This window comes from Amphiprion ocellaris, chromosome 17 (assembly GCF_022539595.1).
Source record: "Amphiprion ocellaris isolate individual 3 ecotype Okinawa chromosome 17, ASM2253959v1, whole genome shotgun sequence".
In the NCBI taxonomy this organism is placed as follows: domain Eukaryota; kingdom Metazoa; phylum Chordata; class Actinopteri; family Pomacentridae; genus Amphiprion; species Amphiprion ocellaris.
Genome location: NC_072782.1, coordinates 4,204,084 through 4,231,129, shown reverse-complemented (window position 1 = coordinate 4,231,129; position 27,046 = coordinate 4,204,084). Strand labels below are relative to the sequence as shown.

Sequence of the window (27,046 nt, the reverse complement as noted above, 5' to 3'; positions counted from 1 at the left end):
ATCAAAGCTTTAGTGCTGAACACTACAATACAGCTCTTCTTCAGTCCCTATTCAATCAGCCTCACTCAGTGTTGTCTGTATTATTGTCTTTTTTTTTCTAATCTTTTCTTCACCGTCCCTCCCTCCTTTTCAACTTAACTCGCTGACCCGCAGTGCTATGCTGCTCTCAATAGAGGGCAGTGCTCTCTCTCTCCCTCTCTTATTCTCTCCCTTCCTCATCCCTTCATCCCTTCATCCAGCATGTGTTTGGGATGATGAATGTCTGCAGCGCACCAGCTGGAGAGGTCAGGCCGCTTCTCCGTGTCTCATTAGAAACATAACTGCACCGTGTGCCCTTTTCTCGGTGCGATTACCATACGATTTAATACACTCGCTGGCAACTATCACTTCTCTCACACAGAGTCATGGATGGGGATGAGAGCAAAAGGTGGACACAGAGACAGAAACAAAAAAAAAAGAAAGAAACACAGAGCGGAAACAGGGTTAGAAGGGCTCAGATAAAAGCAAAATGTCTACTGGGATCACAGAGCTGACTGTGCTGCTACAAAAGCGGATAGCGACAATGCAGCGGTATCATAGCAGGTCTGTTGTTGTTGTGGAGAAATGAGGTGTAAAATCGGTCATGTCAATTTGTGGAGGCTTTTGAGGCATCTCCATTTTTCAGTCCTATTGTTGGATGTAAAAGCACAAACGGGGGGAAAAAAGCTAAAAGAATCCACTCAGAGGAAGAGGAAGAAAAAAAACGCACATACTTTCAATTTTGTAAGATACATTTCAAACACATTCCTTGTAGCAACAAAGGGGCTCTGAGCGAAAAGAAGCGGCGTAACGGAAAAAAAGAAATGACAAGAATGAAATTCCTTTTGTTCGAAAACAGGAAAATAAAAGTGGAGCTAAAGAACACAAAAGCCCCGTTAAACATGCAGTCATGTTTTCCTCTTTTCACTCTTGACACCTGTGTGGATATCTGGCTCGGAGAAAGGCAGTGAAAGAAAAGTCTGCTGTCTCTTTTGGAGACCCGAGGGGGTTCTTTTCATGCACAGCAGTGATTTGGTTAGCACTGACAACAATGATACATCAAAGACCGGAATCTATTTCAACACAGTGAATTGACAGTGAGTCCAGCAGTAGAAGGAGAGTTGTGTGTGTGTGAGAGAGATAGAATATGTTTTTGTATCAGATTCAAATGTGAAAAAAGCCCCATTCAGGTAAAAGTAGATGTAATTTTATCCATTATGTGGGACAGAAGACAACAGAATTTACTTTAAGACCAGCATGACATTTCCTCAGTCACTGTGAGGCTGTAAATAAAATCTTGAAAAAAGGATTACGTCACTGCACTTTTTGTGTGGTCAGATGTCTGTGGTGGATATTCCCACAAACGAGATTGTGTTTGTTTGATGTGCTGCAGATAGAGTGTTGGTATTTGTGACCCAGCACACAGGATTTCCTGTGTGTTTGTGTGCTGACTGGGGGTCGGACCAACAACAGAACGGGACATCTGCATGGAAATGAATTCCCTGATGGATATGGTGGACCTGTTGGCAGCAGGGAAATATTAACAGATGGAGACATAGTATAGACATCAGTAGACACAGTCCATAATTGAAATCTGACGTGTCAGAGCAACATTAGCTCAAAGAAAAAGTGTGATGACTTGCAGGATGAGCAACTCCTGCTGTCCATCTGTCTTCATATAAAGATCCACCTCCTGCTTTGAACTCTCCCGTATACAAGTTTAAATACAGAGGAAGAATCAAACGTTCTGCACACACTCACTTTATTAAAGTGAAGCCATTTCTAATGCAGTAAAACCGACTTCAGAGAATTTGGGAGAATTTTATGCCTTAAGAATCTGTCATAAAGACTTTCTTGTGTGGAAATAGAATCTCTATAGATGTTTTACAGCCTCATACACAGTTTCATTCCAAATTTATTTCCTATACAGCGATATTACAGGGATAATTTTAGAAAAACATGTTCCCATCAGGGCTGCACAGAGACTTGGTGGCTAACACTTTTACCTTGCAGCTAGAAGATCCCTGGTTAGGTGTCCCAGCTAGCCGGGGGGTCTTTCGCAGCTCTTTCTGCATGGAGTTTGCATGTTCTCCCTGTGCATGCGTGGGTTTTCACCAGGTACTCTGGCTAATCCCTGGTTCGCTGGTTAATTGATGATTCTAAATTGTCCGTAGGTGTGAATGTGAGTGTGCTTGTTTGCCTCTATGTGTTGCCCTGTGATAGACCGGTGACCTGTCCAGGGTTTTCTCCTGCCTTCACCTTAAGTCAGCTGGGATAGACTCCTGCCCCCCTGGGACTCTAATGAGGATTAAGCGGTATATAGCTGATGGATGGATCGATGGGTGTTCCCCATCAAAATGTAAGGGGAGTCATATACTGGATCTATTTCCTGGGTGTAGTGACTTCCTGTATTCTGTGCCGGTTGTCTAGCAACCTCACAGGGACAAATACCAGAAAGTCACAGCTGCAAGTAAGAAATCACTCCATCATATACCTGACTGTAAAAGCACAACTTGTTGTTTTATGAGGGTGCTGGTAGGTCCATGTTTGAATATGGAACAAAGAGAGTACACAAAGAAGTAACTGTTACTTTCATATAATCCACATTGTCAGTGAGATATAATTACTGTTTTTTCTAGTTTTGTGAATGTACTGTGTGTGGCGATGCGAATGATTTGCTTTTGCAGCTGTTTTAATTATTTGTAGTTCACTTCCTCTCCAGCTGCAGGGCTGAGTGTTCCCTGTATTTGCTCTGGATGACTGTCCAAACAAAAATACATTTTGATTCTAATTGCTTTGAAGACCTCGAGGGAAATCAGATAATATCTCCAATGGATAAAACCTGGTTTCAATAGGGGCTCCATCTGCCTCTTACTCCACTGTACTCAGAAAGGTCACTGCACATGAATAGTAGAGACTACCTCTGACTCCACTAGTTCAGCAGAAGCGGAGTGTGTAATGAGGTCATTTAGCCCGGTGTAGTTGGGGGTCATTAGAATATTATGATTAATAAATCAGAATCTGGTGTAGCAGAAACCATAATTTGTGTGTGCTTGCATCCCAAGGGACTTCAAGCTCCCCTTTAATGAGTTTCAGTATCTCAGGTCTAATATCTGTCTCTTCTCTCCGATGATGCTAATGAGAGCTCACTGAAAGCAGAGGGACTCGTCGCCGACACTTATTCTCTGCTGCACAGGTGAACAGCGGACATAAGATCCAACAGAATGTCATATTTTGGAGAGAGTCGGTGCAGCAGGACCAATGAATGACGGCCCTGCAGGGGTGAGGAGGGGTGATGAACAGGGGGAGAGTGATAGAGAAAGAAACAGCCACAGCTGCAGAATAAAACGGTGCAAAAATAGCTCAAAATGATGAAATTCCTCCCAAAAGACAGCTGACTGAGCCACGTCACAGATGTTAGTAATAAATGTATGGCGAGCTGTAATCCCAACCTGGTGGCGTCGGGGGAACTGGTGGCTTTCCGATGCCTGTTACTTCTGAAATGGATGTGTTTATGGAGTGATAAACACTGACATATGACAGACATATAATGAAAGAGATCATAAAATGAAACCATGTCAAGAGGCAAGTGAAACACAGAATAACTAATTTATGTATGCAGGAGATTTCCCCCAGGATCTATCAAACCCTCAACGTCAGGCCCGTCCCTGTCAGTACAGATTAGTTTGCTTTCACAGCAGGCCTGCAGAGTGCAAAAATGGTTGGGGGGCGGCAGTGGGTGAAAAACCGAAAGAGAAATATTGCAGTTCTTCTCCCAAATTGCCTTTTTGGTCCCTCTCTTCTTCGATATCTTCTGAAATAACCCCCCTCTGTTTTGTTCTGTTGCTGTCTCTCCTGCTCATTCCTTCCCTGACCTCTGTTTTTCCTCCTCCTCCTCCTCCCTCCCTTTCTTCTCACCAGTCCTCTCCCCCTTTTTCTTAACTCCATCTTTTCTTCCTCAACTGCCAGTTGGTCTATTTTCTTTCTCTCTATGCCACATTTTCCCCTATATTTCTCTCAAACGGTGTGTGAAATGAGGGGATTTGGGCTTCCTGCATGAAACAGATGTGGCTCCGCGCATCAGCCAATCAGAACGTAGCGTCGCCACTCTGCATCGTATCGTAGCAAAAGCCAATCACGGCGCCGAATGCAGCTCCGGAAACACAGACATCTCCCGGAAGATATTAAACTCTACAGTGAGCTGGCCTTGCAAGAGTTGAAGTCTTACTAGACCACAAAGGCTTATGCTTGTTTTAACCACATTACCAACAACAGAACACCAGAGCGTTTAAATGCCTCACGCTGCCACAACAGCTGTTTCCTGCAAATAAATATGAAATAACAGGGTTTTTTTTTGAGAGAGAGTAGTGTCTCTGATATACTTTGCATATCACATTACTACAATGTTGCCTGAAGATTTAAACAAGTTGAATTTAGAAAAAAACCCATGTACGGTAAATGTCTTATCCAATTGTCTTATCAATATGAAAACCTCAAACTCAAAATTTTAATCATCAAACATTCATGAGGATCATAAACCATAATGAAAATGATTTTTTTCACACCTAAACATAATGCTGCCTAGGTTGCATTTATGTTTTATTTCTAACCAAAATTGTCACTGAAATTTTTATTGAATTTATCTGCAAAATGTCAATATATGTCATATGTTTTCCCGATAATGTTTGCATCTAGAAGCTAGGCTATGGTTCCAATGTTGTGATTTAAATGTAAATTTTTGTTTGGCAATCTGCTGGTTCAACACATCTGATTGATAATCAGATATCTCAGCAACAACTTGATAGATTGTCATGAATGTCATGCAGACATCTATGGTGGACCAGAGCATGAATTTTCACGATTGTGGTGATCCATAAACTAGGTCCAAGCTTTCACTTAAACTGATGATATACGCTGGTGTTTGGTTGTTATTCGTTAGCATTTGTACACAATAATTTGAGACAATGAAGAAACTGTCTCATTTGCATGCTAGTAATGCCACTGTGATCATGTTAGCATTGCTTATGTTAACATTTGTCAGTAGGGTAGAGAAAAATGTCAGTCTTGGTAGATAAATGAAAAAGACTTGCTGATATTTAGCACAAGGTGCGACATATTTTCAGTATTTCTCAACAGCTAAAATCCTCCCTTACTCTTGACTCTTTAACCCCTTGACGCCTATTGTTGCAAATTCGCATCATACCATTTTCATTCAGACTGCAGCTGAGATAGCATATCCATTCCCCCAATGCCGGTTTGTGCATATTCAATACGTACGTCAGAACCTTATGCAAGCACTGGTTTCTCGTAGGATCAGTCGGAGTGGGACCTAATTATTATATATCTGTTATTATTATTATATATCTGTTCTATGTGTAATAGATAAATTAAAAATCTCCACTTATTTTAGCATCAGCTGGAAAAGAAAAACACACAATTTTTTTTAAATTTAATTGTAAATCAATTCAGGCGTCAGGGAGTTAAGTACTAACCCTAAATCTAACACACCGGATGCAGTACATGTGTATCCCTAACGTAATTCTTTCAAAATGTAATTGAGAACGCAGTTTGGTAAAACTGTTCAATCCAGGTCATATTTACAGATGCTTTCAATGTAAAAGTTAAAGCACTGTATATGAGCAGATCATTTACAAAATCTTTAAAGTGTCACGGGTCAAAAAAAATGGCATTTCTTTCCACAAATGGTTTGTATCATAGGTAATTGCTTTTAGACTCAGAAAACCTACAAAATACAGTGAGCTCCTAAGGGGCCTTTGAACATAACTGTTTACCTCTGTGTCGGCTGCAGCATAGTACAAGATGAAAGAGTTCGTGGAGGTGAGTGAGGTACTAGCGAGGTGAAGATATGAAGCAGATTTTCACAAATGCTCCAGTATTCAGTCTGTCTGTCTGTATAGTTGTTTAAAGCGGTGAATTCCTTGACAGTTAAGTCTCACAGAGGCCACACCGTCTGAAATCCATCCAGCGCTATTATCACCTTTTAACTGTGAGGCAATAAACTGCTGTCAAGGACCAGCTGGTGGTTATAAGCCATACTTAAGACAGTGAATACAATACAACACAATCAATCAGCGTATAAACACCATCTTCTATCCCCTTATTGATTTCTGTGAGCTGTAGGAGTGTTAGTAAAATTCTCCAGAGGGCTGTGGTGCTCATCCTCTTATCCTGGACAATAAGATCAACTCAGTGTGACTGGCTAATCTCCCCCTTAGAGTCTAAACTCTCCACCAGAAATGGCCCTTCTTCTTTTCCTTGTTACTCACACATTTACACACAGATGACAGAACTCAGATTAAGTTGTCCTTTCCACTATTTGCCTTTCAGTTGCAGCTTGCGACCGTTAAATCTCATGCTGCGCACCATTTCAAGGCATTGTGAATCGTGGCCTGAGAGGCATTGCACTTACTGAGTTTTTCTTTTGTACTTCTGTCATTTCATCTCGTGTTTTTTTTGATTTTTGGATTAAAATGCCCCTCGCTTCTTATGTCCTCTGTTCTTCTTTCTTGCTTTCAGTTAGTGTCTCACTCCATTGTGGCATTAAAAAACATAAGAGCAGAGGATATCCACCATGTACTCACAGGTTCCCTACAAATTTGAATTGTCTTTCCTCTCCTACTCTCATAGGAACTTCAGTTGGTTTGCTTGCACCATCTATGCACAGGCAGCCAATTTAAATGACTGAGAAACGACTGCTCAAAGTATGCTGTTGGTCTGTGGGGTGTGAACAGAATGTTTTTTTTTTTTTTTAAATGAACTGCTTCACTGAACTTCTTTCAAGCATGCCCGAAGAGACTGAACAACTTTCAACTTTCTATTAATAGATAGAAATCTACCACAAAGCTGTCGCTGGTGCCAGCATGAGGAAAGATGAACTGAGCTAGCAGCACGATGCTAAAGTAGAAAGCATTTGACTGACAGATTCCTGTGGGAGTCCTGCACCTTCTTTGCCGTTTGTAGTTTAGGAAGTTAATATAAGTTTTGGCTTTGGGGAGCATTTTGGATCATTTTAAATTAGGTACTGCAATGTTTGCTTTTGTAGAAAGTCTTATCCGTTGGCATTTATTCTGCCCTTGCAATGCAGGATTTTCAAACAAAAGTGCAGCGGTTACCAAAAAAAAGGCCTGTTTGAGGGTGTTATGAGCTACGGCCATTACTGAATGTTAGAACCAATGAACTGTAGATCCTCTTGTGTTCTGCAGAGAACCAATCACACTCAGGCGATTTGTTAGATGCTTGATTGTCTCGGCTCTTGAGAGCTTCCAATGCAAATTACAATTTTCTCCCACTGAACTGGCAAGATGTGATGAAACTTGAGATTCCAGATTGCGTCTTGAGAAACACGGATAATATCACTGCCGATGCCGATGTAATTTGGATAGACACGCGTGCAACACTACATTGGAGTGCACAATGCGGGGAATTAATGAACATGTAAGATAGCCAATATGGCAACATGATGATGAGTCTCAATAAATCACGCCTTGTTACATGCTAATTTAATAAACCTTGTGGCTATCATTTAATTTAATTGGCTGTGAGGAGTTGTGCTCTGAGGAGGTCTTATTTTCATTATTATTGTGTTGCATCATACTTAAAATTAGGTTCTATGTTGCATAAATTCTTAATCAATGGAGTCCTTTAGCTAAACATACCATATATATATATATATATATATATATATATATATATATATATATATATATATATATATATATATATATATATATATATATAGCACTAAGTGTTTAACCTTGTCATTTGTGACTTTGTGACTGATTTTTATATTTTTAAAACATCACAATCCTGCCTAGTAAGAATCTTAGAAATGGTAAAAACTTTTCAACCACATATATATTTTTAAATATTGGTTCTTATCTGTCCCTGAAAACTGACTGCTCAACAAATCCTCCCTAGATAGATAAAGGCATGCTTTATTGCTGCTGTTTAGCTTCAATGATACAAACTCAATGCATATTTTGCCTCTCATGTAGGGTGAAAACGGCATAAAGTGATGGTTTCCTGGACATAAGTGTTGTCCTGTAAACTGAATTTTCAATGGAGAAACCACACATCAATGTCACTTTCGTCTAGGACAGGTGTCTTTGTAAACTGTTTGGCCACTACACGCTACCAGGACAGGTTCACTGAGCCTTGGCATTGACTCTTCAAGTATGTAGAACTCTACAAGACGGATGAATACTATTCTTCCTAAAGACATTCCCTCATTTGATGTTTGCCGCTATTAATATGTCCATCTAAAATCTTTCATAGGTACTCAGCTGGGTTATTTTCATACTAATCAAAACATTCACTGACCCCTCATGAACTACAGATGGGCAGATTGTCGTCCTGAAGGTTTGCAATGTTTAATCACAGGATAAAGGTGAGAGCTTTGTATTGATTTTCCACTGACCCTTGCCTCTAAGGGTACAAGTGGAACCAAACCATGCCAGAAGAATGCCCACACAATAACAGAGCCTTTGACTCTCCTCAATGAAGGGGTCAAGCATTCAGCCCTGAACCAGTCTCTCTGTGTACGCCACAGCTAAACTCACCTACTTGTCAAGAATATCTTGAGGGATAGTTCACCTTTGCTTTTGCACTCCTGAACTCTAAAATGTGTGTTTATTTTTGTAATGAGAGGTTGACATATTGTAAAGCTGCTACAATGACCCTCTTTCTGTAACTGTTAACGGACTGTTGTGACACAGTCTGATCACATCCTGCACTGATATTCTCATTCACTTGATGAGTTGTTCTGCTCTGTCGACCGCAGTTTCTTACTATTTACTGATGTCTTTCCAATAAATCTAAATGTAGATGTCTCTTTAGTCACTGCTTCCTATTGAAATACCATCCAGTTGAGCAGTCGTTGTGGCTGAAGCTCCTGCCATCCTTTCCCCAGCAATGAACCGTTTGTCCAAGTCACCCTTTAGCTCTTGCCATCGTGATACAAAATCAGAATCAACCAGGCCTGCTCAGCTTTTTGTACATGCCACAGAGCAGGATTTATTATTAAGTCATTCATTTTACTATGCAGAGCCCCTGTGTGGAAGCATTTGCATCCATTGTGTCTCTCCAATAACCTATTCAGGGTTTTGTCTTCAAGTTGTCACCTGTCTATATATCTTCCTTTTTGCCTCTTACATTTGCTGCAAGAAACCTTATCTTAGCCGTCCGCACTTAAAAGCACTCGATGCATTGTAAAACACAGCAAACAATGCCTGGCTGCAGAATGCACAACGATTTTTGATGTAATTCACAAGGAGATAAAAAGATGAAGATGACCCCTGGGTCTTTTTCTGTGGTGAAAAGTGGCAACATGGAGAGAATTCAGTAAATTGTGCTTCTTTTCTTTTTTTTTTTTTTAGTGTGATCTGATTTCTTTAGTTCACAATACAAAGTGTAGTATCCTGGACCAGATTTTTCTCACATTCACCTCCTGTTTGTCTTGTTTACCACTAATGTGCAGCACTCATTTCCCTTAGTGGAACACTGTAGTTTTGTACTTTTCTTCATTGTTTCGGTTATATCAGAGCAATGGTTAAAGTGGACCACATATTGGACAGCCTGGTTTGTATTGCTGTCTTAATAAGATGTACCAGAGTGGAAAATTTGTGTACATGCATCATCTATGCAATGTATGCTTTCAAATGCGGGCTGTGTTACCTTGAACCAGCCCCGTTTGCTGAGTGTCACCTGCAAAATTTCTGGCTGCAAATCTGCCGATCTGTGTCTCTGTCTTCCACGCACACTGTGGAGTACGAAAAAATATGAACACAGGCAACAGACCGGCATGCATGTGTACGCCCCGACGGAAACCTGAGCAAACAAACCGCTGCCTGGTTCAGTTTATTGAATTGGTGTATCTAGCCAGGGTTAATAAGAATGACGACCCCGTTGTGACCCCCTGCTGACCTGGACCTGGACTTCTGCTCCCTCGCCTCATTAATCTGTCAAGTAAACACAACCCTCACCTCCTCACCCCCAGGACGAGAGAAGGATTTGATGAGAGAGGGAGACATGTACAAACCCTTATTCTGCATTCCTTACATTTCTCTCCGTGTGGTGTTAGAGACAAAAGTTGAACACAGAACTTTGCAAAGTGGTGATTTGCCTCAAAGACACTTTGGAGAAATTCTGGTGAATACAATTTTCTATACCTTTATGATGTATGGAAAAAAAATCATCAATAATTAATGTTCTTCTTGTTTAATTTTACCCATTTCCTGCCATCCTACACAGTATGTTTAAGTTGCCAGAGCGGTGCTGTGTGCTGGAAATCCCTGGACAACTTCTTGCAGTACCTCAAAGAGAGCTCTAAAGCATTAACAGGGGCCAAGGATTCAGCGGATGATTTATTAGAAGATGAAGTGGATCAGAGGGTCTGAGCCGTGGGTCCCAAGGCCAATAGGCCTGCCTTATCAAACACCACCAGGCTCCATGGCCAATCTCCAGCTTGTCTGTGGGCAACTCCCCACCAGCGCTGGCTTTGGTTGCTGATAAGTCAGGTTGAAGAACTACAGAGCTTTGTTAGGAGGGGAAAAGAGGAGACTTTAACGTTATGCATATTCTCCATTCCTGACTCAGTTCTCCCAAAAAACAGTAAAGCTGTTGACACGAATAATTATGGCAGGGCACGCTTATCTGATGCTGGATTTCCATTACAATATCGAAAGAGCATGTTGTAAGTGCGTGCCGCAGAGATAACGGATAACAGAAGAAGTTAACCTCCAGTTGGCTTCCAGCCGATTTCATGCATCAGTGTCTCCAGCTGCATTACCTGGATTAGCCACAGAGGCGAGGCGAGATGCAAACTCCCCGAAGGCTCAATCAAGGAGGTTTTACTTCACACGGACAGATGTACTAGTTCACTGATAAGATGTAGTTCAAGGATATGATAGAAAAACCACAGGAAATATCTTATTCATGTCTCAAACTGTTAATGGAGAAGGTTAGAAGAAGGAGAAGGCTTAGTGTATCTCTGAGTATATGGTATGAATCATCATTCCACTGAGATTAAATTAATCAGATTCCATTAGTGGCATCATGTCATGTTGATTTCCATTAATGATGGCGGGTTTGAGGGAATAAATGAGACTTCTCTTATTTTGATCATATTAGACTCAAGGGGCTGATTCCTTTATGGGGCCCTTTATGATTAAAGCATGAGACGCAGCAGCAACACGTAGGAGTCATATGCCACTCATGCAAATTAAATTACATACGATCAATATTGCGGATACATCTAGCGATCACGTGGATGTCTGGCTTTTGCGCTGATGCAGGGATCTTTTTTAATATTAGGTAGGCAGCAAGGAAAGAGAGTGTTTCACCGATGCTTTAGTGGCCCTACGGGGTAAACGCAGGAAAATAACATGTCTGAATGATTGCTTAAAAGGATTATGGCACATATTCGAATATTTTTCATTCCAAATTGTATGCTACCTGTACCTGCGATAAGCCAGTTGAAGAAAACAGCAGTTCGCAAACATACAAATTAGACCACCTGGGAGGGTAATTGCTTTGTCTCCCCTATCCATCATCTGTAACATTGTACTTTCAAATGGCTATTCACACATCCAAGGACAAACACAAACTAAAAGACCCACACACCTGCACACATAAATGCATCTCATCTCTTTTTTATATTGTCCCCTACGTACACATCCTGTCTAAATGCTCCCACTTTGCCGTCTACAGTAGAACGATTTTGAACCAATGCTAATTGAACAAATTACGACACAGAACTAATGAAAGGCACCACGGTCTTCAAGGCCTAAAACTAATGGTTGTCTATTCTTAAGTTTCACCCTTAATCAAATACACATAAATACAGGCAGATGTGCGTACACAGAGATGCCCTCGGCAGGCAGGTCATTAACATCCACACTTCTTGCTGATGCATGGAGACTTCCTCCATTGGAATCGGATTGCACTGAACGGACCTTTGATTTAACTCAGGCTGTAAATGCAGTCCCACTGCTCCTGCTTGGTCTGGTCATTGATTGTATGTGTTCATTCGCCATGTGATCTGACCACGGTGCAGTCAGAAAGAACAGCACAAGGCCCTCTGACCTCTCGCTGCGAACTGAAGAGGGCTGAATATCGAGCTTCTTTCTCGTTCAATCTTCACTCATCATTGTTTTGTCAATTACTTGGGCTCCTAACGACTCTCCTGCACGGAGTCGGGCTGCTTTATAAACACATTCACTAACCCAAACAATGTACATTTGCATGAGCTCACATTATATGGGGTGTAGTGAAATGCCACCACTAAACAAACACACTATTCTTTATTTAAATCAGCTCTCACATATGCATGTATGCCTAAACTGCACCTCTGCGGGGCTAATTTTACATGCGCAAATTCTAAAATTATACGCATGCAATATAGTCATTATATCCACTGCAGTATGACACGATTGCTCACGATGACAAATGCACAGGAGAGTGACAAATTTCTACTATTTTCTAATGACAGGATTTACATACGAGAAGTCCCACAATAGCTGCCTCCTGTTTCATATTAAGGGTGGAGAAAGTGAGGGACCTGTCAGCGAGATGGGGAGAGGAAGTGATGAAAGCGGGAGGTGATTGCACCACTTACAAGGCCTCAGGCTGTTATTACCGTATCGTGACAACAATCAATCAAGTGGGGTTAAAATGTACATGCTGTTTCAGGGCCACTTAGGCGTTCATAATGAGATCATGTGTACAACACGGCTTCCGTATGTGACAAGGAGTGAGCTGTTCACGCTCCTGAGGCCTCAACTAACCTATATTTGATTGAGCACGGCATGCAGCACAGGGACCAAAGCCGTGTCATTGTGTTTGTTGATCCGTGTTCACTGTATTTATACATCTATTGGGTTTATGTCTGTCTAGAGAAGATAAATGTCTATTAATCTAGAGACAGAAATCAAAACAGTTTATCTGTAGATAGATGATGACAGCTCTGACGTCGTATCTGTGTGTCTTTCTCGGTTTTCTAAATGATGGAGAAGTGATCATCAGCCAAAAATATGGTTAATGCATCAAACGGTGCTTTGGATATTTCATTCTCAACTAGGGGTCTACCGATACGGGTTTATTTTGGGCCAGTTTTAATTGTTGGTAATAAAGAAAGCAGATTACCAATATTTAGAACATACATTAAAACGAATAACATATACATTAAATGTAATGTTTAACAGCATGTAATAGCAGACAACCTGTCTTTCATAACTAGGCTTCTTCATTAATAAGGTGACTATAACTGAATATGCCAAATAGAAATTAGAATATTTACATTAGCATGCTCTCCTCTGTTTATGTAGGATCCACTGAGATTGATCAGTTATGTCTGATCATCTTTATTTTCTTATCTTTCACTGTTGTATTACTTTTATTGCCTATTAAGGTCCATATCTTAAAGCATTATTTAATTATTGTTTTCCAGACTCTGTTTTAGGTTAATCTGTGCTTGCCTTCTAACTTAGCTGCTAGCCGTTAGCTTAGCTTTAGTCGCTGTCAGAGAAGCTAATTTCCGAGCTTTGTGGCAATAGCTTGTGTTTCTTGTTCAGTCTGTATTTGAAAGACATTTCTGAGACCACAGAGTGACAACATTCAGACAGAAAGAGGAGGCATCAGACCTGAAGAAGAGCATTTAATTTATCAATCAGTCAATAAAAATACAGGTACTGATGATTGGAAAAATGCCAAATATCTGCCACAATAATCACCCAGGCCGATCATCGATTCCCTTCTCTAAAACAGAACTGTGAGCCTCTTGGTGTTTTAATTAAGAGCACTCCTCTGGGGGGCATGAATGTCTGTGCAAAATCTCAGGGGACTGAGATCCTGCCGTTACAATATGTTTCAAATGAAAACCAAAAATATCTGAAGTCCACAACTATCAGGAGATAATCTCACATACCAGTGATAAAGGATACATGATGTACAGCAGTGGAAGGAAACCATGCATGGTGATATAACAATGCACATAGCAGAGGCAATCTTATCTAACTCGAATCTTTATGGGCTATTTATATGGGAATTGGGATGCTCTTCTTTTCTGGGAACAGAGTATGCTAATCATTTCATTCTAAAACAAGTCTTCCATTCCCCTCACTGACGCTTGCTTCCTCTGTTTCACAGAAAAGACCCACAGAGGCTCATGTCACCTCCCTCAGCAGATGGCTGGGGCAAACCCAGAATGACAAGCCTCGATTTCACTGATGCTTAAAACATGATTTCATCAACTGTTGGAAAACAATTTGAATCTTTAACCTATTTTCACACCAGGGCTCAGAAATTGAGCACACTCTTTTCATCAAAGGCTCAGCAGAACTCCGAGACTCTTCGTGCAACTTCAGTGCAAGATTTATTTATTTATTTTTTTTTAAAATCCAAACCCTAAAATAAGTTTGACTATACAGCTCGCAATAAGCGGAAACATGATGAAACACACACCGTAAAGCACCCATTGTTGGCTCAAATTTAATTCCATTTATCCCGGCGTCTTGTTGCGCTGTCACTCAGAGGGGAGACTACGGTGGTGTTTGTAGATAGCAGCCCTAAGAACTTTACAGCCTTGCATCATTGTGTAGGTGTTGTGAGGCTGTCTTGTCAGTCTTTTAGAGTAAACCTTACTCCCACTCCCTCGCAGCAGGAGTCCTCTCTAGTAACAATAGACAAATTGGATGTGGTGGCATGTTGCATGATCCCGTAGACTTTGAAGGTGAAAAAGCTGCTGGAGGGTTCTGTTTGTTCCTTTGTTTGTTTGTTTGTTTGGGTGTGTTCGTGTCAGATGGTGTGCATGATTAGATGTGCGTACAGAGGCGGGACTCGGTTAATCTTTACAGTGAGAAAAACATATTTGAATATGGAATAATGCTGAGGACATTCTTCTCATGTCAAACCTTGTAGTGTAGGGCCAAGATGCAGTATTATGATGAAATATAACTGGTGAAAAAGCTAGAATGTGATGTTGGTATTGGTCCAGAAATGGAATTTCAGGTGATACTTATGTGCGATAAAGTGGAGCATTGCTCTGGACAGGGAATGGTTCTCCAAACCCAGTTATGAACAGCGATTTTTGCCTTTCTGTTCTCCTTTTCTTTTCTTTTCTCTGCTCTGTGTTGCTGCCTATTTTTTTTTTTTTTTTGCAAAGGCAGGGCTGAACTCCTCACACACTGAGGAGGACTTGTTACTTGAGTTGAAGAATACAATGCTTGTTATTTCAGAGTATAACAAAAAAAGCAGTAAGGGAGACAGTACTAGCAATTTCCATGCACATGTTGCAGAGAATAAACTCGGGGAATGTGCCGTCTTCAACCGCGTCTCCCTCTTCATCCACAGTCGGTGTGTTTTACATAACCAGGCGGTGCTCGTTACACTCATACTGGGTTCCTGTAAACAAGCTACAAATGCATGCTAATTATATGTAATGGCTGGGCTTAATGAGCGATCTATCTTAAACTTAGCTGGATTGTAGTAAGTTTTGCGACTGAGAACGATCAGTTGTTTTCTTCTTGACTAACTACACTGCAGAGAAGTGGGTCTCTTCATATCATCAGCACAAGGAGAATGATAGAGGATGGATGATGCCACTGAGCTGTTATCCTGTCAAAGGCTTAGGAATCATTTAGTTTTCCAAAAACACATTCTAAAAAGAATCTCATACAAAAACCTGTGAGCATCTGGCAGCAAGTGTGCCAGAAAAAATATTTAAAAACACTGTAATACTGCAAGGTTCAAAAACTGTGAAGATGGTCACACACTGTGAAAGCGCTAATGTGTAAAAATACACATTTTTCATGTAGACATTATGTTTTATATATATATATATATATACAGGGGGTCTTCGACTTAGATCGGAGTTCTGTTCCTATGGTGTGATGTAAGTCGAGTTTTGCTGTAAGTTGGAACTCCGGTGAAAATGTAAACAAAGTTGTAACATGCATCACAATATCGATAAGCTTACATATTTGCACAACTACAGTAATGACAGAGTCATTAGCTCACACTGAAACAAAACCCTGTAGGAAAATACCAGCAAAAAATATAAACTGTAGGTCTGACGTATGCTTGGGAGCCATAATGAAGTTAGCAAATGTAGCAAAATCCAATGTGGTGGCAAATGTAAAAAAAGCCGTTTTATAGCGCTGTGTGACTACTGTACATACAGTATTCATCTGCTTCACTCACCACCTGACAACGTATTCGTCCGCTCCATTCGCCAATTAGTTCTACTAAACCAGTTCCGACGTAATAATGAAACGACATAAGTCCAGGACGTCATAAACCGAGGACCTCCTGTATACTGTATCTACTACCGTTCAAAAGTTTGGGGTCATCCAGACAATTTCATGTTTTCCATGAAAACTCACTCTTTTATTCATGTACTAACATAAATGCACAAGAGTTTTCTAATCATCAATTAGCCTTTCAACACCATTAGCTAACACAATGTAGCATTAGAACACAGGAGTGATGGTTGCTGGAAATGTTCCTCTGTACCTCTATGGAGATATTCCATTAAAAATCAGCTGTTTCCAGCTACAATAGTCATTTACCACATTAACAATGTCTGGACTGGATTTATCATTCATTTAATGTTATCTTCATTGAAAAAACTGCTTTTCTTAAAAAAAAAAAAAAGGACATTTCTAAGTGAGCCCAAACTTTTAAACGGTAATGTTTTTTTTTTTTTGTTTTACAGTCAACATGTAAATTTGTATTTTTTCATGGATTTTACTAGTTGTTTCTGTAATTGAACAAACCAGGATAAATCTGTAAAAAAACAGCTTAAACATTATTTGACATACTATTAACCAACGATCTTTGGTACAAACCTTCAAAATAATAGCAAGTATGCATAAACAATGATATTTTGTGCTGATTTAATGAATGATGTGGACATTATTTACAATTTAGTTTTAGTCACTTTATTCATTTATGCAGTGAAAATAAATGCTTCTTCTGTAATTTTTAATAGATATTATCTATGATTTAATGAAACAAATTGCTTAAACTGTTAAATATTGTTAAGGTCTATGTCTAATTAAGTTATATTTGGGACAATAAAGGTTTTTACAAGGATAAATTAGCGTACGCTACTGTATGCTAGTATTGTAGATAAAAATAAACTTGTCAGTATAATAAGAATATACATTTAGCTTTCTCTTATTTTCCTTTACATTTTTGAATTTGAATATTATTAGCTATTGAATCTTATCAACAAGTAGGAATTCACTAGTGTATAAATTAGGAATCTAAAGACGCCATGTTACACATTTTAAAATTATAAAACACTTTTTCAAAAAAGTCAATGAATAGACACATCAATTACAATGAACATAATCTTTAGAAATTAGTCGGCAATGAAAATAAGTATGTTTTATAATCAGTTATTGTTACAGTCTGTAGGTAAATGAAAGACACTTCTCTTCCTCCATATCATTATTTTCTGTCTCATGCTGTTTCTCAGCATGTCATGTTTAAACAGAGCAGAAGCCCAGAAGCTTCTTTACCAGATAGATGACAAATGCTAGATTCCTTATGTTAGTCAAAGATTTTACTGCTCTTGAAGCCAGAACGTCTCCAACTGTGAACGGACTTGGAAGTGTTGGCCATTAGATTCAGCTTGTTTTTAGTTAGTTTTGAGATACAATATCTCACCTTCTGCAATTACAATTGCAATTACTGACATACGAGGTAGTAGGCCACAGAACAGCTACAGCAGCTTCGTTTTTTTTCTTGACTATTTCTAGTCAAACACAACCTCCATATTATGTTAACTTTCAATGAGAAGAAGAAAAAAATGGAGAAGTTGCTCGAATACCTGACATGCATGCCAATGTGATTATCTTATAGGACCAGCAAGAATTCCATTTATATGGACGACCCTACCACTGCAGGCACAGAGGTAATATGTGCACGACTCTTAAGTCTGCTGCATGTTTCATTATCCCAACACCTGATGGGGATTTTTAGTCCAATCGCACTTGCAGCTAACAGAAATGTTGAAATAGCTTTAGGATGGGGAGAAGCAGCCTTACATTCAATGATAACCAACAGCGGTGAGGACACACAAACTGAAGACTGGCTCATGAAAGACGAATCTTAGCATTTAAGTGGCAAATTACATCTTCATAACAGAGCTCCAAGTACTGTCTAAAGACCACTGATTGGCCACAGATCTCTCATCAGTCTGCTGTATTACAATTTGCACAAGGATTTTTTTTTTTTGTAGCAGCCTTTTTTGTGGCTAAATCTGCTCAAAATGAACTTGTGTTAAGAGAAGAGAACCTAGAGGATTTGATTTCATAGACTGGGCTCAGTTTGTTGCTCTCAGGAGGCCACAACACCTTAGTGCACAAACACGTGACCAAAAAGCTTTAATCTGGATAAACTGGAATAAGTCTTACATCTGAAAAACAACACCGAATGTATGTGCAGTCAGGTCCATAAATATTTGGACATTGACACGATTTTCTGGATATTTTCTCTGTACACCACCACAATGGATTTCAGATGAAACAATGAAGATGTGCTTTAAGTGCAGAGCTTCAGCTTTAATTTGAGGGTATTTACCTCCAAATCAGGTGAACAGTGGAGGAATTACAGCACATTTTAAGGCACTTTTGCCTTTTTAAGGCACCAAAAGTAATTGGACAACTGGCTGTTCAGCTGTTCCATAGCCTGGTGTGTGTTATTCCCTCATTATTTCATTTACAAGGAACAGATAGAAGGTCTCGAGTTCATTTCAAGTCTGGTTTGTATGTTTACCTCAAAAAGGTGGAGTGAACATAACATAAAATTAGTTGTAATTCCTCCACCATTCACCTGATTTGGATGTAAACACCCTCAAATTAAAGTTGAAAGTCTGCCCTTCAAGCACATCTTGATTGCTTCATTTCAAATCCATTGTGGTGGTGTACAGAGCTGAAATGCTGAAGATCAAAATATTTGTGGACCTGACTGTATATCCACAAAAATGTGTATCTGTATGGGTAGTTGTGTTGCTGAGGCGGTTCAGTTAAGATCAGGTCCGGCTTACTGTAGGATTTCCTTATCTCTTACAGTACCCAGTCTGCAATCCACACTGTCTGCATACAGATGCAGTTAAATAAAAAATGCTGAACACGGCATTCTGTGACACAGATCAGCCTTTTGAAAAAACACTGCTGGACCAGTTTCTAAAGTGCTTCTTTGGGCACGATGAAGCACGAGGCCAAACCAGCACTTTTAAAACCGTATGACAAGCGCAAATTTACATGCTGGCTTCACATTATCTCCAAAGAAAATATAAGCAGAGCCTTGTCTGCAGGCGAGCTGTTCCTACTGTTCTACTGACACTTCATTTGCAGCATGGCATTGGAACCCAGACAAACAAATGTATATGTAATCCGTTTTCATGCAGGCTTCCATAAATACGGGAGATACATCAGCATATGTCTGCGGTTTGCACAAACAAAGTTCTGCCTGGAGGAGAGATTCCAGGAATCATTTTGTAGAACAAACAATTTGATTGCTTTGTAAATATTGTTTGAAAGAAATAGGGGAAAAAACATTGTAAATGTGTTAAAGTCAGGCCAGTTTTGCTACAATGCCACAGTTTTTATGATTTACATCTACAGATTAATGCATCTTTGTTTAGGTTTAACATGTAGAAGTAAAACTAAACACTGGATAAAGCAAAAGCAAAAATTATGCATGAAAAAGAATATGACAAGCTCCAGCAGAATTTAATCACTGACTTTTTAAATAACTTAAGTTATACCACATTAAATCTGATACCGCATTAAAAATCTGTCATATTTTCATGTAAACATTGGAATAATCGCAAAGTTTGAGGATTTTGAAACATTTATAAACACAATAGTGATGAACAGTGAAAACTTTAGCAAATTTGTCACATTGGTGAGTCAGTGAATTGTGTGACAGTCAGGTGGGTTTGATCTGCTCAATAGAGGCTCATTTAAGTAAATCAACTTGCAGCCACTGTTCTTACTCCACCAAGGAGCACAGCAGAGTTATGTGATGATCGGTGTATGTTTGTGTTTGTCTGACTGACAAACAGAATAATGGATTTGGATGAAATTTTCAGGGAAGGTTAGAAATGACACAAGGACCAAGTGATCAGATTTTGGCAGTGATGCAGCTTATAGTCTAGATCCACGAATTTGTTAACGATTTCTGAATCATTGCCAGATAGTGGCATGGAGTCACTGTAATGCTACATGTCCATTAGATGTGTTTTTCCCGCATGTAAATGCACTGCATCTGAAAAATCGCCTTCTTGATGGGTGTGTACTTGAGGCCAGTAGCTGGTGTTCAACTCCTGCCGACCTTCTCCAACTATCCTGCCCCTGATTGGACAAACGCATCGACTCTGGAGCTGTCTGCTCTTGGATTTCAAACTTTCTCTCTTTTTTTTTTTATGAAAACAGTTCAGCGAAAAGTATTTCTGAAAGCTTTTAAGGCGAGAAATAAGCTGTGCAGCAGCTGCATCTGTCCTCATTTTAGTTCTCCAATGGCTAGTTTAGACGTTTGAGGAACGTTTCGTGATGCGCTGGACCTCCGTACACCGCATCGAATTTGCATAAAGTAGAAGTGGATTCTAATTTATGCGAATGAGCTGTGGCCCGCTCCAGGGAGACGCACTGGATCGCAGTTTCAAACACACCGCAACCGGACCAGCATGCAACACACTGCGTTTCACATAGACAATGAATGGGATGCGGGAAATTGCCGGATCTAGTGAACGAGTACCTTTTATTATGACAAGTGAACACTACATCAGCTGCCTGCTGACAATCACATGATTGCGATCCTTCTACAAATCGACCGCTGTGGATTTATCGGGACTTATCCATCGGACATCATACAACGACTGAGCAGCCTTAGTGGAGTGCTGCGCTCTTTGAGTGCTTTTCTTGTAAACAAAACTGTGCCTGAAGTTTCCACCAGAATATCATAACTTTGTCATCAGGCATCACAACTAAGCAAAAGTGTCACACGTCAGATTGTTATTCTAAGCAAAGAGGGACTCTCTCAGCATCAAATCAGGGCTTGACTGAAGGTTTCTAAGGGAGCAGCATACAGAGCTCTGAAACTCTGTGCAGAAACTGAATCAGATGCATCCAAAGCACGATCAGGTGGACCAGAAGCGAGTCCACCATCAGATGATCAATACATCACGTTGTGTTCGCTGAGAGACAGAGAAGCCGCTACATCACTGAATTTTTTTTAACAATCCCATCAGTTCCTGTCACATTTTTGGAGGTTATGCATCAGAAAATAGTGAAAACACAATTCAACTACTTCGAGATCAGGGTCATGTCATCTTTAAGAGCAAAAGTCCAAAATCCAGGTATAAAGATATTTGGTTTTCAGTGATGTTTGACGAATAAAAGCAGCAAATTCTCTCATCTACAATAAATAAATAAATAAATAAATAAAATAAATGACTGCAAGAATTAATTGGATTGCAGGTTATTTTTTCTGTTAACTGACTAATCCTTCACCTGACTCATCATGATGGCATTTATCTGCGTAGAACTTTTTTCTGTCATATTTAAGCTATTTCTGAGATTAATAGTGACTGGTGAATTCTGATACTGTCACTCTTTGAACAGCAGTTATTGTGGGGTAGGTCAGGGCAGCACATTTGAAATAATTCTACTAAAATACTCAGGAAGTTTGGTATTTGTATCCATACATACATATCTTTACTGTGCAACAAAAAGCTGCCTGGAATCAAGTTAATGTCCCTTTTCTACTGAGTGAAGAGGCCGATCATTTGGTGACTCTGTGCTGAGTGGAGCTCTGCAGCAGGTACTCTTAACAGGGTGGAAAACCCTTAAACTTACCATTTTCCTCTCTTTTCGCAGCTCAACTTTCAGCTGCCTCAAATTCTCCAGAGCCTAGATCTGTGCAGTAAACATTTGGCTGCTGAAGTGACTGGACTACTGTTCTGAAGCTCACAAAATGCGCATACCTCTGGGACGAGACTAAAGCGGTCATTATGGAGAAACTGTGTGTGTGTGTGTGTGTGTAGTTTGTGTCTGAGAATAGTCAACATTATACTGAGACCCAACTGTCACTCTGAGGGTTATATTTTCGTGAATCCAGCAGTGCTGTGCAGAGAACACTTAAATACAGCCTGCACGCTGCGCAGGTGGTATACTGAGAACACTGTGGTGTTTTTGTGACCAGTTGCGCCTGATGCACCTGCAGGCTCTTGGCCTCGGGGTGCTGTTAGAAAGGATACACAGAGGTGTGACCATCTTTGTGAATCACAATCACAACTTTTATGCCCTTTAAACACAGAAGTATACCACTCTAGTTTCATATATATGACAAAATCACTGCATTTTAAAAAAAGTAAGTTATTTTAACAATCTTAAGTCCATACTTGTATGTTTTCTATGGAAATAATAATTACTGAGACCATCTGATGACTAAATAGCTCCTCTCTAATGTTGTTGTTGTGAGATAAATTATGATCCCAGTAGCAGACCTCTTTCACAGCAGACACTTTCACATGTCACAGCAGGAGAAGCACAGGAATATTAATGACAGCTCCATTCCACTTAGGGGAGGTCCTGCTATTGTGTCTGCTGGTTCACTGTCACGGCTTACTGGGACACTTCATGCAACTCAGTCATTAATAATGTCATTAATTCCACCTTGCTTTTCCCGCTGTGATGAGTCAAAATGTCTGCTTTGAAAAAGGTCTCTGATACAGACATGAATAAGATTTTGGTCATGAAACCCAAAAGATCTCAATCACAACCAGCTGGTGATGATGTTTTTCTGAACAAATGCAAATCTAAAGGGCTGTCAGTGTTTTGGGTGTAGGAGTTAGTGAAGGACCATCAGGAAAAGATGTTCCTGAGGGATTGAATAGCTCTGAGGAAAGTTTTAATTGATCTTAAATTTTTCATTGGACTGTGTCAACTGTTTTCAGTGTGTCAGTATGCAACACACATTATTAGTTGCAATGGAAACTGTCAAATAATTAATTGAAATGACAAATGTGATGTGCACATAAGCCTGAGGAGTCTGTTATTTGTGACGGTCTGGTGCTTTGTGCACAAAATTTAATTCCCAGCTCTGCTCTGCATTATTGATACCAGATTGAAAGACGGCCTTCAATAAAGACCAGCTACTAGTTGGATTAACTCTTCATCGGGCAAGTGATCATGTTTGGTAACTTCTGCCAACATTAAATATAGCATTGCTACTGCCTCTCAGTGAGGTTGAGAAGCATGTGGTTTCCACCCAGCCAATCAGTGAAGATCACTCTACGTTACATCACACTATATCGTAGAATTTGACCAATCAGCAGAGGACTGGAACATGTCAAACGTTTTCTTTTCTCCGAAGTTGGAAAAAGACAGACTTGTGGCTCAGTCATCTTCCATATTTACGGTTGAAACATCAAAGCTGACCAGGGTTAGCTGATGAAACTCACACATTTTATGGTTGAGTAGTTGTGCTGGTTGAGTGATGATATATACATTTCTTGGAATATTCTTTTTTAGCACTAAAGGGCAAAGAACCATATATTGTAACTTCATTTACCTTGAATTTCAACATGAAAATCAAAAATTTTTAAAAATGTCACAAAAGTAAAAAGGTTTTATGTCCTCCAGTAACACTCTAGGGTTGAAATTTAGAATTTCAAAGTATTTCAATGAGTGCCCTACAAAGCGTTTGGTTGAACTTCCTTGCAGATGTGCACATGGGCAGCTGCAGACACGTTGACTCCATAGTTGTTGGTCTTATCCTACTATGTAGTTCCTTCAAGTTCACATAGTTTTGACAATATTTCGACATCTACAGAGACAAATTCTTGTTGACTTGTACAGATGATGAAATGTATGTCATGCAGACCTTAGTGGACCTTACATACAGAGATTATCAGATCAGCCTTTAGAGTCACTCATTAATGCTTATTCTGTCTTGGTCACACAAATGCTGCAATCTGAATAATACTTTCTTGGAAACAAAGGTGGTTGTGTGCTTTCAGAAAGGTTTATTAGGGTGTGATTTCTGAAATAATGTGGAACAGAAATAGGATGAGCAGTTCTTCTACTCTAACGATGACAACTGCAGACCTCATCAAACACATTCATTCCTTTCACCAAGATCTTGTTGACTTTGGCAGATGATGAAATTTGTGTCACATGGACTTTGCACACTTGCAAAAACTATAAAATTCACTTTAAGAGTCACTTGTCAATGTTTATTCTGTCTTGCTGCCTTAAACCCTACAATTTGAGTAATACTTTTTGAAACAAATGCGGTCGTGTGGTTTTAGGCTTATTTGGGTGAGATTTCTCTGAATAAAATGACTAAAACATTCTGGAACAGAAATAGGCTGAGCATTTCTTCGACTCTAACCATGAAACACACTTTTTCCCTTTTCACCGAGACGGCAGAGAGTCATTGTGTTTGCATTGCCACACTCTCTTCTGCATCTCCCCTCCCTCTAGGATGCAGGATGAGTCACTGAGATACCAAACCAGTGCAGTTGAGGAAATAACCTCAATGTGTTGAAGAAAAACTCCCACTGCCTCAAAGTTTTTGAGCCGTGCGCCGTAAGAGAGCCCTAAATCTGCATGTCCACAGTCAGTACTCGTCTCTCTTAATTGGCTGCTGATAGTTTAGCCACCCAAGCCTGGTGGTCACACTAATGGGTATAATGTCACACTTTTCCCCCACAAGTCAGAGAAGACGCATCACGCTCCTGGGATTAATCTTTCAGGCTCTGCCAGTGATGCTGCTTTAATGGTCAGCAAAGTGAGCTTCAACCGACATTAGGAGAAACATTATATTTTAGGGCACTTGTCTTACTTGGCTCACTGCTCATATTTAAATTAGCCTCATTCAAATTCGGTGTTTGTGCACTTAACCTGACTGATTGCTGACTGATGTCCTCAGCACAGCAATTAAATAAAATGACTCAGAGTATGGATTTATTGCTGATGAGTGGGAGAAAATATGTCAAAAAAGTACATTCTTGCAGGTAGCAGGGAGCTGAAGCATAAAATTAGTTTAGAAATTTTGAAAAAACCTTCCATAAATCTTTCAAGATCCATTGTTTTCTATAGTAGATTACAATGGATAGACCGTGAACAAATCTGCGAGCTATAGGTGCAACTTCTGATCGCATAAACTAAATTGGATTCTGCAAACGAAAATAGCGTAATTCTCTCATTAAATTAATTTAGTCATGTCACTGCACAGTGGTTAATGCTCAGAACTCCAGGCAGCTCATCTGGTCCCAGTTTGAAAATCAAAATCAAAGACAAATCGGAGCTCATAAAGCTGTGACTTTCTTATTGAAGGTTCATACTGATTTCTTTGAGCTTTATCCAAAGAATAGTTTGTCAGCTGGTCTCAGAAGGACCTGCAACTGCTGGTCAGGAGATGAAACGTACACAGCAATGGGAAAAGGGAAATTACATTTATTTTTTTTTTTTTTTACTCTTCACTAGAACAGAAAAGACCATGACAGCTGCTCTCTCTTTGTCTGTTTAAACTTTTCTAAATTAAAGCTCGATGTTTTGGGAATTTTCACATTTTATGCGTTTTTTTTTTCTCTTTAAATTCATTGTTCCACAGTTATTCCATCTGATCTGTAACCTAAAGGAACTTGGCAGAACAAAGTCCCGGCAGGTGATCATTTCAATACTTCAAGGTGGTCTTTTGTCGAGCGCTGAATTGCGAGGCATAATACCCGATTCAACATGTATGACCTTGATTTGTGCAGTCCTGTATAATTCAATGTCTCCTCTGCTCAGCAGGGCTGTGAAAGAGATACATGTAAATGATAGATGACTTATCATTCATCACTGTCGTCACCTTGACACGCAGGAGGAAATAACAGCCCAGCCGGGGTGTGTCACTTCCTGTGTGCAGCTACTTTGTCTTTGCCTGAGGCTGTTTAGTGGCCAGGCCCAGTATCAGATACTTTATGGTGACACTCATGCAGTGATCATTCATTAACAGAAACAAAGAGCAGCAATCATCCACACTTGAACGCGCAAATATACTTTAAAATCCCTTCGACATGTTTGGAAAGTTGTAGATGATGTAGTATTTTTAACATTTATGTAATCATGTGGCAAAAAGAAAGCTTTTTGATGCACAAAATGGCTTTAACCCTTTAACACCCAAGGGTCATACAGACCGCCTGGGTTGTTTTTTTAATTTGGGCTGTAAAAGAGTCAGAAATCATACTATGAGTGATTGATTTTACCCTTTTTTATTCAGAACAACCTAAGCTTGCAATATCTGGCAATATCTGACATAAACTATGTGTTTAGACAATGCAACAACAGTTTAAAGTGGAAAAAAAACAAAAATACTGACTTCCTAATTCAGGATTTTACTGAATTAGGAACTGGAATTGAACCTCAACAAAATATTAGACAGCAAAAATTTAAAATATGAACTATAATAATTATTTACAAAAATGTTACATTTTATAATACTTGTAAAATGGGAGCAGCGCCGCTCCAGTGCGATTTTGTGATGAACGTCGTTGCACGTGGTTCCTTTGATGTGCCATAATATCCCGTAAAGTGCACCTTCTCTTCTTTCAGGAACAGTTTGAATTTTTTCTCTTGCGCAAATGGTTGAGGAGTTACGGTAATTTAAACAGCACTTGTAAAATGGGAGCGGTGCCACTCCCTGGGATTTAAAGGGTTTTGGAATTTGGAAAAAATGACTTCTTTGTTATAGTTGAACCCATAAATTATAATAGCATAGCTGCATTACTAGAGTTGCTCTTTTCAGAATCCTGCTCTAAGAATTGACTGTCAACACGGTTTCATGCAGATTGATTTTATTCTTTTCATAACATCGACAACTGCTTATTTTTTGCCTTTAAATTTTGATTCTTGACATCATAGCTCATCAGTATAACAACTTTAGATGCTCTGATGTTAAATTGTCTCTGACTGCAACCAGAGTTTGGAGTGCTTGCATCACTACCATGTAG

The 27,046-nt window shown here is 39.7% G+C and overlaps 1 protein-coding gene and 1 long non-coding RNA gene across 3 annotated transcripts in view; one reads left to right on the top strand and one right to left on the bottom strand.

Moving 5' to 3' along the window:
• The window catches only part of si:dkey-112m2.1 (transmembrane protein 132C), a 167,216-nt gene that overhangs the window by 43,731 nt on the left and 96,439 nt on the right, over positions 1-27,046 (bottom strand). The window lies entirely within an intron of this gene.
• The window catches only part of LOC111567929 (uncharacterized), a 186,626-nt gene that overhangs the window by 75,627 nt on the left and 83,953 nt on the right, over positions 1-27,046 (top strand). The window lies entirely within an intron of this gene.